This window comes from Alligator sinensis, unplaced genomic scaffold (genome assembly GCF_000455745.1).
Source record: "Alligator sinensis unplaced genomic scaffold, ASM45574v1 scaffold469_1, whole genome shotgun sequence".
Taxonomy (NCBI): domain Eukaryota; kingdom Metazoa; phylum Chordata; order Crocodylia; family Alligatoridae; genus Alligator; species Alligator sinensis.
Window position 1 is genome coordinate 3,205,801 of NW_005841934.1, and position 15,540 is coordinate 3,221,340.

General features: G+C 43.9%; 2 long non-coding RNA genes across 2 annotated transcripts in view; both read right to left on the reverse strand.

Moving 5' to 3' along the window:
- Positions 1 to 903, reverse strand: part of LOC106721954 — a 7,649-nt gene extending 6,746 nt beyond the window's left edge. The window contains exon 1 of the long non-coding RNA XR_001357704.1: positions 797 to 903. This is a non-coding gene — a long non-coding RNA (uncharacterized LOC106721954). The remainder of the gene's footprint in view (positions 1 to 796) is intronic.
- Positions 904 to 10,488: 9,585 nt separating this feature from the next.
- On the reverse strand, positions 10,489 to 14,920 carry LOC102379904. The gene is made up of 3 exons (XR_001357703.1): positions 14,894 to 14,920; positions 14,712 to 14,797; positions 10,489 to 10,620 (listed from the first exon to the last, which is right to left on the reverse strand). It is a non-coding gene; the product is annotated as an uncharacterized LOC102379904 (long non-coding RNA).
- Between the last annotated feature and the right edge of the window lie 620 nt (positions 14,921 to 15,540).

Consider the following 15,540-nt stretch of genomic DNA (forward strand, 5'->3'; position numbering starts at 1 on the left):
AGGAATGACTACAGTAATATCTGATCATGTGAGATTCTTTTCACGCTTTTTCAGACTCTCAGGACACATCTACACATCGTCATATGGTGATATTGCTACGGTGCCGTGCTTTAGTACTTCTTTTTGGAAATACTAAAGCACAGTGCAGTACAGGTGGTTACTGCGCCGTATGTGTGGCGCACGGGTAGATTTTGTCACTAGCAGTGCACTATACCTGGGGAGCACGCTGAGCACACTGTAGACACATGTGATCACTGTGTCACCATAGCACATTCGTCACCTTAGGGCAACATGTAGATGAGCCCTCAGAGGCTATGATTCTCCACTGATCTCCATCTTCTACAGTCACATCAGTGCAAAGGGGGAGTAGTGCAACACTGCACAGGTATAAATGACTTCACGAAGAACAAGACAGCAGTCAAACCCAGTAATTTCAGGTAGTTGGTTAAGTGTTCTAGCTGGTCTTACTATTACCATTACTGTGGTAATACTTACTACCCAGAGTGGTGTGGTGGCAGAGTGATTAAAGTGCATCATTATGGCTCAAGAAGCATGTAGATTGGCACCTGGTCATTTAGGAATCAAAGGCTGTGCTGATAACTGTCTCAGTCTGTTACATGCCATGGGCTACAGAAGCTGACATGCCTTAAGCACACTAGGCCAGGAAGGCATTAGGCTGAGAGCACCTTTGACCTACAGGTCACAGTTGGGTTGATCTCAGGTGTTTAAGACATTATACAAACAAATAATTAGTGACAATCCCTTCCCTAGAGAGCTTCAAACCAATATACTGGACCTGTATAGCTTTTTCCATCACTTCTGGTTTGCTCCACATCTCACTGTGCACCAACTACTTCATTTTTCTAAGTGCTCTGACTATTCTGCCTGTCAAGGAAATGTTCGTTTGCTCCCAACAGGAAAAGGCTGTGTACCTGCAAGTAGAAAGCAAATAAGGTAATAATGAAAATAGTCAAGGCTTGTGAAGCTCTGTCAAAACGAGAGAGAGAGAGAGAAAAATTCATTAATGGAACAATAGTTTGTGAAGAAAAATGTTTAAAATGCGTTAACTTATACATACTGTTGTATAAACTCTGTGCTTGGGAAAATGTGGGAATTGTACAGTACTAAGAGTCCTGTTTTCTATCTACAAAACTCTCGACTTTTGTAGCACAATCCACCAGTCTCCCCTACCCAATGATATAACCTGGTTTCAGATGCAGACAGTGCTTAAAATTCATGGACAACGGGGGAAAGAGCAAAAATGGGAAATAAAAATCTGAGCATCTTCCAGAGTCAAAATGAATGGACAAGACAATGCCTTAGTGCTCCTTTGCACTGCAGCATAAGGCAATGCATACTGCCCTGGAGCATATCTCCATTGTAAGGAGGTCCTCTGACCAGCAAAGAGTAATGGATCTGCACCTTCCCCCTAGCTCCAAGCCTTCAGCACAAGAAGCATGCCAGGACTTGTAAGGAAAGGGAAGGGAGGAGATGTGGCCATAATACACTGCTCCATCTCTTCTTGACTACTGGGAGGTCTTTGCAGTCCTGGATACCTGTGGACAAGTCAGAGCAGCTTGCAAGCCTCTCTGATTTCATGGGAGTGCAACAGGCTCCTAGTATTGTCAGTAATAAAGACAGCACACATGTGGCTCTCTGTCTCTGCACGAGCCTTTGAGGATCAAGACCACATTGTGTAAGTCTTTGGTACAGTCCAGGCCAGCTGGCCTTTGCCCTTACTCCTAAACAAAATGGTACAAAAACTGACTTGGGGTAGGCCACACACTTGTGTACAGACGCAGCCCTCAGTTAGTGGTAGTTTTTAGGTAGCTGCTACCATTTTATCTACACAGTTCATGACAGAAGTTGCCCTCACTCAGTAGCTGCTCTTGTTTAATACAATATCTGCTCCTTTATCATACACCTTTAAGCAAAACTGTAGGTCAAAGCAATTAAATGTCACAAAAGCAACAGCTCTTAAACAAAGAAATAGAGGCTGTTCCCTCTACTAGCATAGCCAAAGGCCATGATTATAATTTATTACTAAACAAAGGCCCACATGTATGACATGACTAGCTCCGAACTATGGTATGCAGGTAATGACATGGTACAAGCCTTATTTATGCTGTGAAACAAGCTGTTACCTTTATTGCAGCTAGAGAGGACCTTAGTTCATTGCTGCTGCACAGATGCAAATCCCATGGACTTGAGCAAGAGCCCTAAGTACAGACTAGCAGCTGGGGGGAGATGCTGACTAGCGTCATCATGAGCCAGATTTCAAGAGCTCGTGGCCTGGTTCTTAAAACTGCTCATCATCACCCACAAACCAGTAGCATGCTTTCAAACGCTCCCCCTTCAAAACTGAACAAAAGCTAGACTGTCAAAATGCTCAGCACCCAGTGAGCTGAGCTGGGTTGAAAGTCAGTTCCTATAGGTACTGAGCCTTACTAGCCGCTTCAGCACCACTGATGCTCTGCCCTTCAATTAAAGGGGGGGCATAATGCTTGGTCACCCTTGCAAAGCACTTTGAGCTCAAGGCGTGAACGGTGCAAAGTATGTTATTATGTGTAATTTGAATCCCAGTGTAAAATACCAGTATTGAAACTCATAATTGATCGGGAGAAGCTGGAGAACACGGTGAGCTTGGCCATTGGTTGCGGCACAGCCCCTCTATGCTGCAGCCCCAGAGGATTCCAGCCGTGAGCCAGCATCCATGTCTCCAATGCATCACACAAATGCAGGGGAATCTCCACCTAGAAGGAGCCAGCATAGGCTCCTCCAGGCACTCTCCTGATATCTTAGGGTGCCTGGAGAAAAGATGACACCACTGGGATATCCTGCCATTACCCCTGTACACTCAGCTGTGGTTGGGGTTGTTTGGGGCGGCTAGCAGCTGCCATATGTTGGAAGAGCCATAGGTGCAGCAGGGTGCCAGCCTTGCACACAGCAGCCCCTGGCTTTGGAGAATGCAAGAATAAGGTCTACACTGCTTTCCTAGCCACTGCAACTCACGCTGTGGGCTCCCTACAGCACCCAAAAATACATCACGCTGTGTTTTTCTTGCTTAGATTTTACTGTGCAGTCTCACATTTTACCCTCTGCTATCCCTATTTGCAGGGCTAGCACTTTAATTAGACTTAAAACAACTCCCGCCCTCCTGATGTTAACTTTCATTTCAGTTTCAACAGAACAGGTGTCAGGAGAAATGAATACCATTGCATTTAGCTATTTAATTAATAGTGGAATATTAGAATTAGTGTGGTAATGAGTAAAACACTATTTGAACCTGTAGCAGTGTCAGAGCTCCTGAGTTTTGGTTAAAAAGAAAAAGAATATGAAACACTAATGAGTTGTTATAAAGCCTGAGGTCTGGGAACAAAAGTGTAATTTTTCAACAGCCAATGAGAATCCTACTTTCAGCCTCATAACTTCTATTATTAATTTTCAACTGGCAATAAGGGCTATTTATGGCTTTTATTTCATCAGTATCTGCTATAGCAATTAGAACATTTAGATGTTTCCTTTCTATACCTCTGAAGAATTGTCTAAGTTATCAGCAGATATAGGAGTTCAAGCTATTATGTCAGAATAAATTACTCTCCTTCCTGACAGCAAAGACAACCTACATTCAAGTACCCTGTTAACCAGGGCCCATTTTCTCCATGATTCCTAAATCTCAGGATTTGTTGCTAAACTCTTTCTTTTGTAGAAGTGAGATACAAAATCTGAACTTTCCTAATGTAAGAAAAGGCTGTGGAAATAACTTCAAAAAGGTGAACAGTGTGAACCAGGGCAGGTCTGCCTGACTGCATCTGCAAGAAGTGCCTGTTACCACAGCCACAGAGGTGTGAATTGTCCCCTTCCTCTCCACCAGGCCTCTGGAGATGCCACAGCTCTGCGATTTTCTAACATGTAAAATGCAGCATTTTTGCCAGTAGTCACCCAGGATGTGGCATTGTCTTCTGTCTTCCTGTGCTGCTGGAACTGCATGCAGCTGCATCTAATTCTGCAGCTGTCCTCACAAGGGGGAGCTGGATTACAATGCATGTTCCATGGCCTATTCCAGAGCCAGGCAGCAAAAGATTGTGCAGCCAAAGCTGAAGTGCAGCTTACAATGAGGAATAACTGAGAGCAGCAGGAAGGAGATGACCCACCAAAGTAGGCTATATCCCTCACCCTTCCTTGGCACATGTCCATGGGAAATTGCAGCAAAATTGATTTAGATTGAATATCAGGAAATTTCTTTGCTGTCAGAATAGGGAGGCAGTGGAATAGATGTCTAGGGAAGTTGTGGACTCCCCATCATTGGAGGTGTACGAGAAGAGGTTGGATAGGCATTGGTCAGGGATGATTTAGCTGTAGCTATGCCTGTGCTCTACAAGTATTTTCCAAGCTTCTGGGCTTTGCTGATTGTTACATGGGACTGGGAGAGAATTTATTTTCCCTTCCTGCTGCTACCTGTGTCAGAGGGTTTTTTAAGCCTTCCCCAGAAGCACTGGGTGTTGCATGCAGGCAAGGCTGGGGAGTTTGACTGGGGTGTGCCGATATTCCTTCTGGGGCTTTAACATAAAACTTCTTGGCTACAGGGTTTTGCCCCTCCACTCAGGGTCAGACCGATTTCCATATTTGGGGTCATGAAGGAATTTTACCCCATGGTCAGGCTGGTAAAGACTGTAGAGATTTCTGCCTTCCCTGCAAAGGAAGGCAGGGAAGGCAGTGGGGGGCATGGCCCTCTACCTGGGATCTCTTGAGCATATATTAATAATATTTGCAACAGCAGGACACTGGCTGCCATGATCCACCTGCTTTACCAGTGGCAGTTTCAGGTGCTATGTCTCGTGGTTGTGTCAGGGTTGTCTATATAGTTTTGCTAAGAGGTTAGACAATGGGTTTGTATAGGATGGTTTGGATAGGGATAATCTTGCCTCAGGCAGGGGGTTGGACTAGACGACCTTTGGAGATCCCTTCCAGCTCTGCTTCTCTATAATTGAAATGTGATTCTATGCTGGAGGGTTGTTGGTTGTAGCCGTGTTGCTCTAAGGACATAGGCAGGCCAAGTTCTTTAGATAGGTGTGATATCTTTTATTAGACCAACTTTATCATGCATTAGCAGATGCATGTCCAGGGAGGTGATACATCCCCTGTATGCAGCCCTGACCAGTTGGAGTACTGCATCCAGTTTTGGGTGCCGCACTTCAAGAAGGATGTGGACAACCTCGAGAGGGTTCAGAGGAGGGCCACTTGTATGGTTAGGGGCCTGCAGGCAAGGCGCTACGAGGAGAGACTTTGGGCCCTGGATCTCTTCAGCCTCCGCAAGACAAGGCTGAGAGGGGATCTTGTGGCCACCTGCAAATTCATCAGGGGGGAAGGTAGGGCAGCAAGGAATAGGAGATGTTCTGCGCACCAGGGCACCCCTTGGAGTAACTAGGAACAATGGCCACAAACAGACAGAGAGCAGATTTAGGTTAGACATCAGGAAGAACTTCTTTACGGTGAGGATTGCCAGAATCTGGAGCGGGCTTCCAAGGGAGGTGGTGCTCTCCCCTACCTTGGGGGTCTTCAAGAGGAGGCTGGACATGCACCTGGCTGGGTCGTCTGACCCCAGCCAGTGCTCTTCCCTGCCCAGGAAAGGGGGTTGGACTCAATGATCTGCTAAGGTCCCTTCCGAACCAAACATCTATGAATCTGTGAAACAGTTGGAAAAAAGTTCTTTGCAAGCTTTCAGGCAGAAACACCCTTCTTCAGGCATTGCAGAGTGTCCCAATGCCTGGAGAAGGGTATTTGTGCCCAAAAGCTTGCAAATAACGTTTTTCCAACTATTTAATTGGTCTAATAAAAGATATTCTATGCTGGGATGTTTGAATGGCAGCACCCTGGGGGCCAAGCTGTGAAAAATTCCAGCTTAAAAAAATAATTGCCACGAGTGATCACTTTTGAATGCTATGGCAATGACTTGTTATAATGGTGAGCCACCACGGGGTGCGTTTGGGAGAGAAACAGGAAGGTTGGGAATGAGGAGTTCTCTTTGCAGGGAGAATAAATTTACACTTCCATAGGCTGTAGCTGCAAGAGGCAGAAATGCTTGCTTCTGAATTTGGTCTGATTTGACCACAGAGTACAAAGGACCCTGCCACTGATCATATATAGCCAGTCTTACAGTCCTACTGTGCAGAAGCCTCAGCTCAGTAGCTACATATAATAGGTCTACAACAATGGATGTTTTAAATTCCACATGCATTCAATTTAGGATATTAAAAAACAGTAAAAATAAACATATGATAAGCAAAAATGTCAAAAATTTGACATACTTAAAGTATTCCTGATATCCAGTGCAGAAAGGATTGGAAACTATGTTCTGGAAGAAGTAACTATATTTTCGCATTTCTTCTTGACAATAATAATAATCTGTTGGTGTAAAAGAGAGGAGGCAGCGAAAAACTGGATTTCCAGAAATATTTTCCTTGGGCTCAGAGAGCTCTGGGATGCAGGACTATGTGTCACTGACTCACACTCCCAACAGTAGCAAATGTCCTACTTGCTCCAATAGCAGCAGAGTTGCTCCTAAATTATACACTTCATTAGCAGTCTCCATTTTAGAAATTCTACAAAAGTTCAGTCATTGGTTAAGTGCCAGCTGCCAACCACGAGTAGTATGGTAGCTTCTCAAAAGACAGCTGATGCCAGGGAAGACTGGCACAACCACACAGGATTCGCATTACTCTGAGGAGCAGCCAAGAAAACTGGCAATCATATTAAAACCCCAAAGAGAACTGAAAGGAAACTCACAAAAACCCTAGGAAAGGAAAATAAAGGGTACGGTCAGCCAGAGACTTCAGTAACAGATTTCTGGAACCAAATAACGTTAGAATGTGGCGAAGTCAACATGACCTGAAGCAAAATCTGTATAAATTAATGGGGTTTACATGTCTATCAAATAAGAAAAGGCTATAAACAACACTGAATACACTACATGAAAGAACACTACTGAGCCAAGGCGGCTGGGTCAGCACACAAGCAATTCAAGTTGAAATGTGCTAGGAAGACTGAATCAGAATGCCCCTGCAGAGCTCAGATCCACATCCCCATAAATGGTGATTCAGGAGGTGTTTGTGCATCAGTGAAGTTGAGGAAAATGTACTGGTCAGCCATGAAAAATAAATATATATAAACAGATAGAGAGTTACTGTCCTTGGAATAAGCCAGCATTTGAAGGACAGGCAGAATGATTTGACAATAGTTGCATCTCCATTTGGAAAGAAGGGTGAATTAGTTATCAAATGTCAGCAGATCTCTGTCCATCACCAGGAGAATAGGATTCTTCCTCTTCCAAATATCTCAGACCCTGCATGGGATTTCCAGAACCCATTTCTGTGACTGCGTTTTAGCAGTGGAGCTCTGCAATTTGAGCATGCATAAGCCCGAAGGAGCCCTCTGACTACAGCTTCCTTGTTCTGACTGACCAACACAGAACAGGCTTCTTGGGCAATACTGTACCTGGCGCAGGCACTGACTGTTCCTTTACTTCTTTGTCAGACTAGAAATCTGCTGAAGTATTACTATAGGTCAGTTATTGTCAACAGTGTTTTGTGAGGAAATAAAGCAAGCTTGGAGCAATTCAGCCTAGTAATGTGAGACCAAGAAACCACACAGCTGCAATATTTGCTCCTATTTTCCATATCCTGTAACCATAGACAATGAATGACACTACGGTGATTAAGTAAATAATTAATACTATTGCTGTTCTACTGAGGGAGAGAGAGAGCATTGTGGGGATGTAATCCCAGCCCCACCGAAGTCAATGAAAGAGGAGTTCATACTGGAAGGATTATATCAAATTAATGCTTTATGTTTAGATTGCAAAATCCTGTTAACTATGTCCATGCACCCCTTTAAACTGCAGCAGATTAAAAAAGCTACATGCATGGGTCAGTGTAATGTATGTACATTAGGTCATATAAATTAAGTGCAAATATACTACAACTTATTTGAAATACTATAGTAAGAGAATAATTAAAGACTTTCCATGGATATTACAACTCTGCAGAATGCCTTGAATGCTAAATCCACTAGACACGGTGGTGGTTATAAAGTATGCAGCCAGAAGGAGCTTGTTCATGGAAAGATGACTTTGTATTACTTTTGTATAATTGCAAATAAGATGTATGCGTACAGAATGGTTTATATTACAAAGCAACATTTAAAATATAAAAATGGCCCCCAAATTATAAACTCCTCCAAAACCAAAGTGGCCCTTCAACTGACTTCATCTGCTTATATCACCATCCAACCATTGCCTTTCTTTAAAAGAGAATACATCATTAGCCATGTGAAGTGTACTTTTTTTCTAGCTACTCTGATCAAGATTCTCAGGGGATTTCTGTGTCAAGATAAAGGACATCCAAATGGGCAAAATTTCTGCTCTGCCATTTGTTCACTATGCTGCTCAGTCAGAGACTGCATTCTGTCATGAAAAGTGTGTGTCATTTTTCCTCCCTCCAAATTATGCGCTGAGCAACCTATGAACTATTATTTTCTGGATTTTACCAAAAAATCTGTAAGACTAAGGAGTGTTGTACACTGCATATGTTCACAGAGAGGTACAACTTAATGCTCTGGATACATGTAATTTTTGTCATTATTTATTCCTTAGTTTTTGCATTGTCTTTAAAATCTCTGGCATAGTCTCTCTCTCTCAGATGATTTGCAAAGGTGTAATCAAGTGAAACTTGCCTTTAGTGACAGAAAAGCAATTAGAAAAGCCAGTACATTGCAGAGATGATTCTTAACGAAACGTTGAACAAAATAATGCCCTAGGTGCTTCTCCTGCCACGACTATATGGATCTAGCACAGAGGTGGATGAAATAAGGCCTGCTGGCCAGATCCGACCTGCGGAGCAATTTTGCCCAGCCCACTGCGAGTCCCTTGGCCCCTGCCAGCCCAGGCACAGGGGCAGCCGGGGCCGTGGCATGTGCCTAGGTCCACAGTGGGGCTGGGGCAGCGCAGCTGCCAGACTCTGTTCCCAGCAGTCCCGGCAGTGGCGGCAGTTCTTTCTGGCTGCTGCTGCCATCAAACCCAGCCCTGCAGCCCAGGATCCAGCCTGTCCAGACTCAGCCTGTGACACCTCAATACAACTCCCTATGTTGCCTGCAGGCCCAAATAATTGCCCACCCCTGCTCTAGCACCTGGTGGACCTCAGCATCACTGCTCAATGGCCTATGTATACCATGCTCCCAATAGGCCCCTAGAACCCTGTCCCCGAGGTGCTCTCTTCAACATTTCCTCCTAACTGCTATTAAATCTGGACGCTTCTCCCACCCCGCAGCAGAAGGAATAGAGCAGCAGCAAACTCACCAGGCAGCTCACTGTTAATCAATCACTCCTCAGCTGATTCATCACAATGGATGCCCTCCTTCTCCTAAGTGACACCTGAGAGTAACCTGTGGCTTCGGTATTACTGAGCACAATGGGAGATGAGAACATTTTGGCAGCAGTTTTCTGTGGAAGTCAGTACAGCATTGTGATCCATGTATGGATAACATGGAAAAATTAATGTTTACCCTAAACAAATAAGCTACTGAACAAAATTTCATATGTAGCCAACCCATAAAATGTCAATGAGTTTAAGCTGATGTGAATTTTGAAGCATCTGTGCAAATGTCTGACACTGAATGTCAAACTTCTTTAAAATATTTATAATTAATTTTATTCCTAAAATAATAAATGTATGTACTTATCAATTTTCTGAAATCTGATTCTATAATATAAAAGCAAGTGCTGTAATTCTGGAAAGGTTATGCTGTGTTTTCCATACAAAGAAAAAGACTGAACCCCAGATTTAAGTGAAAAATTCCACTTCAACTGTAGATGTACAACTAGCGAGCGTGCAAGGTGATCATTATTACCATGTTAGTGATACATGAGAAAACATTCCTAAGTTCGTCTCAGTAAAGCTGTGTTGTGCATTTCAAACAGCCTCCTGTTCAAGCAGCTCTTAACAAACGGAAGCAGGAACAGCTCATTGAACGGAGAATGTTGAAGTTGCTGTGGAAATCAGGAAAGGGGGATAAAAGATGGTATTTTACACCAAAAGACAAGTGACAACATATAATACATGTTATAGAGCAATTATGTGATAAAAAGAGAGGATTTCTTTTTCTGGTACTGTCCAAAATATTATTTGTGTTCACATCAGGGACAAATATCTCCAGGCAAAAAGAAGCACTTGAGATCTGTCTGATTGGAAAGCATTCATCTGGCAGATTAATTATTTTTGAAGCAACTGCAGCAATGAACTGATTAATGCATAAAGCTATCTCTTCTGCTTTTATAAAAGGTCACATTAAGCAAGCTGCATATCCCTGAAAAGATTTAGTCTCACTGGAAGCTCTTTATGCCCTCATCGTGTGTGGGAAGGAGGCACGTTGGTTAAGGCTGGAAAGGGTACAGTTTTCCAAAAGCATGTATTTGGTGGCAGTACTTGCCTGGTACGTTGTATTAGCCAGACTGGAGGGTAGAGATGTAATGGACTTCAGGAACTGCTCAGCAGAGCACACAGTTAATGTGTAGTGTTTCCAGCAGCAGGAAGGATGTCACGGGTACTTTCTGCAGTAGACCCTGCACTATCAAGGAAAGAGATAGCACTCAATTACCCACTTTTTGCAGCTGGTTAGATTGTTGCAAATCATCTTCCCCATTAATTTAGCCCTGGTCTTCTCTGTGACAACCAATTGTCTAGGCTCGGGAGCAGAATCTGCTGTAGAGGGCACAGAGCTCTCTACCAATATCCCTCAAGCTTGAGACTTCTGCCCCATCCCTCTACCTCTGGTCTCTCTTCTCCTTGCTGATCCCCAGGCCTACTCTCATTCTCCTCACAGAGCCGGTTCCAGTCCCTACTTCTCTTGTCCCAGATCCTTGTCTGTCCTGTCTCACCCACCAAACCGCCATCCCTGTTTCACCTGGTTCTCAATCCAAGTCTTTCATCCAGGCCTCCTTATCTGATCTTACTGAGCTGCCTCAACTCTGTCTCAATCTCTTTACCCAGCCAATTCTGTTTTCCCCCAAAAGTGTAAATTGCCTTCACCAAGGACATGAATGCCTTGTTCACAGTTAAAACAAAAATGTCCGAGCCACCAAGACATATATCAGTGAGTTTGACCAGGTGTCCCTGAAGACTATTGGAGTTAGCTGTGTAGGACAGGTGACACAGAGAATAACATTGGGTTTTGAACCAGGGAGACTGTAGGCCGGGGGGGGGGGCGCAAAATGCACTGACCAAACTTACTACAGAAGTGACCACAATAAGTTCACAAGCTTGTGATGCTGTATTTAAAGCAGTCACTTTTTTATAATGTAAGGGTGAAGGGGCTGCATGCTAATGGAGCCTGTTTAGAGAGCCCTAATGAAGCAGGAAGAGAGAGCAGGCCGGATGGGTGGGAAACAAGAGTTATTAACAGTGCTGGACAGATACCATGTGGTTGCAGCAGTATAATCCTTACAATGTCTCCCCTTCAATACATCAGACTTCACCTTGAGTGATACTGTAGGGCAAGGGGAGGAAGGTACTTCAGTTTTCTTGTGATCTTGGATCCTTAGCTTGCAGGTAAAACTGCCCACATGGTTTTCCTTTAGTGTCAAGTAGAATAAGGACGATTATGTTGTGGATACCTGCCAGCTAAGAACTGAAGTAAGACTGCTACCACACTACAGACACATGCTTTCGAATCAGCAGCATTCACTTATCCTGTATTAGTGTAATAACATTAGCATTGCCTCTTAATGAACATTGACAGTTAGTTATTCTCATTCTCATTTATTCCAAATTTTAAAAAGAAACAAAAGAGAAAAGGAAGAATCTTGGTTACAGATGCTAGTGGCAAGTGGTGTGGTGCATGTGTTCACAGGGATGCGATTGTTTTCTGTGTTGCCACCAGTATGCTGCTGGCAGTATACTGAACAAGTGGAGACCCTTGGCTATTACCCCACAGTAAAATAAAATAGTTCATGAACTCCAGCTGTTTGTTCAGGATTAGATTGCCACCTTTACTCACATGGAGTACTTTTCTTCAGGAGTCATCGCATAAAAATCAAAGAGTAAAGTTCTATTCAACATAAAAGAGTGATAAATTCCAGCCCAATTTAACTGTTCATTTCTTGACCTTACAAAACTTGCACACCCATGATTAGTTCTGATATAATATCTATCCTCCCCATCCTTAGCTCGCTCAGTCACCCAAGGTATTCTTCAGACTTGTTTTTAATGATGTAAATCTTCCTGAATATACCCAAGATACAAATAAAGCATTGGATATGTTTGCAGGCAGTCATTATCGTTAACTGTTTGAAAATGTCATGCTACGTACCTAAATCTAATTTCCGCCAAACGAACACAACACTAGCAATCTCAGTGGTAGAAGTAACGTATTTATTCTGAAAAGGAACTGGACGAATCTGCGAGTAATGGTATGACAGGGGCACGGGGTTTGGTGTCAAGGATACCGATGTCACTGCAGGAGAATGAAGGAATGAAAACGCTTGGCAACTGCCGGGACCAGGATGCCAGTATACAGAGTGCAGGGGGAAAAGGACAAGGTAGTCAAAGTGCCTCTTTCTCTTAGAGCTCCTCACAGCCCCCTTTCATGTTCCAGCCCAGAACGCGGTCTGAGAGGCACTGCACTTTGATCAACCTTAGGAACCCCCACCCCTCCATCCCCAACAAACCTACTCATCCTCTGGTGTAGGTGTGGAGATGGGAGATGTAAATTAGCAGTGTCCTGCACAGTAGGGAGGAGATGGTAGACTAATTCTGCTCCTAGTAGCCCTGGTTTTTGTCCAGGATAACTATTCTCAGTCTCTCTCTGAAATCTTTGTTCCAGCTCCTGTGCTCTAGCGGCCCAAGGCACCATTCATACCAGTGTAGCTACCCCACTGGCGCACAGCTTTCCTGTCCCAAGGAATGGAGACATTTCCAGTCTGTCCTAGAATGATAGCGATTCTTGGCTGCCAGGAAGACCTCTGGGGCACTGGCAGCCAAGTCAAATTAGATCAGCTTTAAGGCTGCTCTAGTTTCCACTGACAACTGGAAAGGCAAGTATATAGCCTCAGGATGGCAGGGGTGCAATGGGTAACTTTCATGTCCCCTTTGGATGAGGCAGCTGCTAAGGATCTGGCACACTGGGAGGGACTGAACATGAACAGAATTTCTGTAACGAGCTGAAAAAACAGGAGGCATTTTGCATTGGCATGTCCCATGCCTCCCGCTGCAGTCTCTGCGCATTGGCACACTGGCCCTGACAGATGCAAAGCGCTTTTTATTCCTTCATTCTCATTCTGTGACAGCAGTACACATTACACCGAGCACTGTAAATGTATTAATCAATTATTCTCAAATCCCCCAATTCCTTTTCAGAGCAAATATATTACTCACAAACTTGGCATTGCTCGTGGAGGGATTTGCTTTTAGAGACAGCTCAGTATAGGTACCCTTGCCTGATTTTGTAAATAATTAGAAATATAAGCTACACATAAGGCTGGAGGGGGGATAATTTAGGATTGGTGCCTTTAAGTATAAATATTTTACCAACTGGATTTTTTAAAATCTTCATGGTGTAAGTGGATTTCTGCATGGCCTAATATTTGCCCAAACTCCCTGTATAGGTATCTAAGATCATCCCTTTTAGGCCCAAGAAAGGTAGAGCTGATTTGAACTGAATTTATATAGGATGTTATTCAAAACACAGGACTGGAAGTATTTCATAGGTCTTTCCTCACAAGGCACCCCATCATCATATAACCCTTTCAATAAACTGGGGTCCATTTTAAAAGCAATTAGGTTTCCACTCCCCTGCCCTGTTCACTGGAAGGCTGTTCCAGATCCTCAGTCATCTGATGGTTAGAAATCCTCCACCTAATTTCCAACCTATACTTATTCACAGCAGCTGATGTCCATTTATTCTTGTGTGACACTGTCTTGTAGCTTAAATGGGCAGTTCTACAACTTTTGGGACCAACAGACCATTGCCAGCCCTCAAAACTTCTCATCAACCACAATGCATCCTTAACATCAAGTTTCTCACTGGAAAGGCTGGGTGCCAATGCCATCCACAGCTGAGACCTTGGATCACTTACCTTGGCTCTATGGACAACCAGTGGCATCTGGAACACAGTCTGGGAACCTGGCTCTTTTCCTTTCCTGGTGCTTACCTTCCATCCTCCACCCTCTCCCCACACACACAGTGTATTTAGAGAGAAGTCCTAACCCTCCTCAGCCTTCATTTTACTAGATAAAGTTCTTGTGGGATAGGCTGTCTATGCCACTGATCCTCCTAGCAGTCTTCTCTGTACCTATTCCAGCCTAACTTCATCCTTCTTGAATATGGGGACCAGAACTGCACACAGTAATCTAGATAAGGTTTCACCAGAACTCAGTACAAAGACTTAAATACTTCCCTCCCTGAACAGTGTCCTGGAATCACTTTTTTCTTTGCAGGATCACTTTTTTCTTTGCCTTTGCTATATCACATTGGTGACCCAATTATCTGGCACAGTCGCCAGCAGCAACTCCCACACTCCATTCAAAGTGGGTTGGAATTTACATGTCCACAAGCTGTCTTTTTCCTTCCTTAACTCCAAATTAAGTGGGGTGAAAAATAAAATTGAGAAGAAGACTTGGAATTCATTGGACCTGATTTCCCTTTTACTTACACAGGCTTACCTCCATGGATTTCAGCTCAGCTACTCGTGGTTTACACCAGCAGAAGGGACTGACACTGCACACTGGATTCCAGAAAGCCAAAGCAACTAATATAGCAGAATAAAATGTAAATAATAAGGAAGTTTCCCTTCTGGCTACCTGAGAGCTTTCTGAATTTCTTCTAAAAGTTCTCATTGGGTTACCTGGATCCAATCAACACCCTTCTCAGCCCTAATACTTCAGATCCACCCTTTTCCAGGCACTGGGACGTCACAGGACATTTAACCCAAGTTCCATGGTCAGATGGATGAGTGTAACCCTGCTAAGATCAGTATGGGCACAGGGGAAAGAATTCCCTATCTTTGCTATCATTTTGCATTTGGCTGCAGCAGACCATATTCTGTAGTGATCAGAGACAGCTGCTTTGAATAAGCTCCGGAAAGAGCTAAAGATCTGATTGTGCCTAAAGGTTCACAGTGGGAGGGCACCCTCTCATTCTGCCACACAAAAAGGCAGCTCAGATGTTTTCACAGCAGCCTTCTTTCCCCCCTCGTAATCTCACAAAGGACAATTATTTGTGGAAAAATTGTGCCTATGCCCTGCAGAGCTTTGACCATCTGATATAATCTGATGCCCTCCCCCAACTCCCCATCTCCAGCTCCCTGGAGCACTGTATCTCTTGCACCATGCTGCTAGTCGTTCCCCCAGCAAGAGCTATGTCTGTGTACTGCTCCCCTCTCAGTAGGTGCCTGGAAGTCCCAGAGGGAGAGTTAATGCTGAAATGTAGCCTTAATGTACACAGTAATTTGTAGCTTGAATTTTGATGCTTTGGAAGAAAAGCCTGCTATGC